This window comes from Mus pahari, chromosome 11 (assembly GCF_900095145.1).
Source record: "Mus pahari chromosome 11, PAHARI_EIJ_v1.1, whole genome shotgun sequence".
In the NCBI taxonomy this organism is placed as follows: Eukaryota; Metazoa; Chordata; class Mammalia; order Rodentia; family Muridae; genus Mus; species Mus pahari.
The window spans coordinates 34,466,296-34,469,464 of NC_034600.1; positions in this window are offsets into that span (position 1 = coordinate 34,466,296).

Here is a 3,169-nt window from a genome sequence, read left to right on the forward strand (position 1 = left end):
CTCCCCTCCCCTCCTATCCTCTCCCCTCCCACACCTCTCTCTTTCTTTTGGTTTTTCTGAGGCAAGGTTTCTCTTTATAGCTCTGCCTGCCTCTGCCTCTTGAGTGTTGGGATTAAACGCCTGTCTTTTGTGGCTTTTCTTTTCTTTTCTTTTTTTCTTTTGTGGCTTTTCTAACTTGGATTTTCTTTATCGTTCTTGGGCTTTGACTTGCTTTTTCTAAATTTTTCTTAAAGACAGTCCTATGTACCCAATATTTAGTTTGCTGTATTTTCAGTGACATTCTTGTAACATCCTTCCAGAACAACATATGCAAAATAGTCAGCGCCCAAAGCTACCCCATATCCCGTAAACAGTAACTCCTCAAAGGGGCTTTTTTTGTTGTTTTGCTTTTTTTTTTTTTTTTTTTAATTTAATTATTTTAAATGAGTGCACACCAGAAGAGGGCATCAGATTCCATTACAGATGGTGGTAAGCCACCATGTGGTTGCTGGGAATTGAACTCAGGGCCTCTGGAAGAGCATCAGTGCTCTTAACCACTGAGCCATCTCTCCAACCCCAGGAGGGTTTTTTTTTTTTTTTTTTTTTTAAGATTTATCTTAGTATTTATTTTTGTATGTCTGTGTGTATTTGCATGCAGACACATGTGGAGAGCAGAAGAGGATGTTGGATCTCCTAGAGCTGACGTTAGAGGCAGCTGGTGAGCAGCCTACCATGGGAGCCAGGAAATAAACTCCATTTCTCTGCAAGAGCAACAATTGCTCTTAACCATTGAGTCATCTCTCCAGCCTCCAATGATCCTCATTTTTATATATTACTATTTTAAATACTCATGTAAATAAAGTCCCACTCTTACACACATATACGAAAGGGCAGGGAGATGGTTCCATAGGCAAAAACACTTTCTCTTCAATCCTGATGGCCTGAGTTTGGCCTCTGGAGCCACACAAAGGAGGAAGGAGAAAAGTGATCTTATAAAGCTGTTCTCGGGCTGGTGAGATGGCTCAGCGGGTAAGAGCACTGACTGCTCTTCTGAAGGTCCTAAATTCAAATCCCAGCAACTACATGGTGGCTCACTGTGGGAAGCTGGTGAAGCCGCGCGGCATCCAAGATGGCGCCCTGGTTCATTGCCAAGCCCCGTGATCCCTGCTCGTTTACCAAGAACCTGATAATGCGCACCTGAATGATCACGTGCTGTCCGCCTGACACATAGCATCATACAGCATGATATTGAGTCACTGGCCTATCAACACGCACCCTGTCTTCGTGCATGGCTCGTGTACAGAGCGTGGGGAACGCTGATTGGATGATGAAGAGTGATGAGAGATGAGTGCAGAGGGTGAAGGTGGATAAATTGGGCAATCCCCTAGAATAAAGGGGAGAATAAAGGAAGTGGATGCAAAATAAAGCTCAAGCTGAGGAAGCTGATGCGAAAGCTGAAGCGGGAAGCTGCTTGAACCCTGCCTTGGCGTATGTGTTGTCTTTTCCCCACCTCTGCTGGCTGGAGGCTGGGGCGCGCGGCAGCTCACAACCACCTGTAATGAGATCTGATGCCCTCTTCTGGTGTGTCTGACAACAGCTACAGTGTACTTATTTATAGTAATAAATCTTTGGGCCGGAGCGAGCAGAGGTCCTGAATTCAATCCCCACCAACCACATGAAGGCTCGCAACCATCTGTACAGCTACAGTGTGTACTCACATACATAAAATAAGTAAATACATCTTTAAAAAAAAATAAAGCTCTCTCAGTTCCACACATGCACCATGGCACACGTGTGCCCCTCCCCCAACATCTCACACATACACATGCACACACACGATAAATTAATAATTTTTTAGAAACTGAAACTTTGGTTGTATTGTATAATATCCAGTCTCAGTATTCAGCACACTGATGTCATAGGTGCACATGTTTTTATTTTTGTTGGCTAAGTTCCTACCAGCAGAATTCCTGAATCATATGACTAATTAAAAGATCAGTATAGCTAGGGGTATAGATCAGTGATAGAATCGTCAGCTGGTGTGTAACAGGCCCTTGCTTCAAATCCCACCACTGAGAAAACAGGAAAGAGAGAGAAGAGGACCCAGAGAAGGAGCCGTGTCAGATTTGGAAGGTGAAGAACGCCCCAGTTTCCGTATCTTTCCACTGCTGCTCTTATCCACACACTGTGGAGCTGCAGGACTGTTTGTGGATGCAGTTGCATGAACAATCTCAAGCACTAGGCTTCCAAGTTGCTAGGAAATAGGGCACAGAGCACCCATTGTAGTTAGCGTCCTTACAACAGATACAGAATGACTCCACAAATATTCTGTAACAGATTCCGATCCCTAATTATAATTGCAGTGTACACATATGTATATATAAGCATATATATATATATATATATATATATATATATATATATATATGCAGATCTATGACTGTATGTGTATAGAAGCATATAAATATGCAAATAATCAGTTTGCAAGTGTTCATTGCAGATCCCATACTGACATAAGGCAATATATTTCCAAATCCATAACATAAGGCGGCAATTTCCAAATCTAACAGCTCACAACCAGTTGTGACAGAAATAAAATTTCTTCAAATAGGTTAGTGTTTTTTTTTTTTAAAAAAATAGTGTCTTGAGAGACATTCCAATAGATGCACCTTGATACCTGATACTATCTTGTCTTATACTGATTTTTGAGTATTTTAAACATTTTATTTTCCGTGGAGGACTGTTTTCCTTATGTGTATATCTGTGCACCAAGTGGAGGCCTGGTACTCTCAGAAGCCAGAAGAGTGTGTCATATTCCCTGAGATGGGAATTTCAGATAGTCATAAGCTGTCATTGGTTGCTGGGACTTGAACCTGGGTCCTCTGGAGAAGCAGCTAGTGCTCTTAACCATTAAGCCATCTCACCAACCCTTTCCCATTGATTTTTATAAGTACCAGTGTCCCATGTTGAATTCCTCTCACCTTTGAAAGTAACGTCAGTAATGCCTCTGTTTTATGTTGCTATCACTTACATACTAACATGGTATACTTTATAGGGAAAAGAGATTTTGTTTAGCTTACGGTTTTGCCAGGCGGAGAGAGCGGTGCCAGCTCAGCTCTGTCCAAGGCCTCACACTGGTGGACTCAAAGCTGGAACGTGTGTCAAATGATAAGAGGGAAATCAAGAGAGA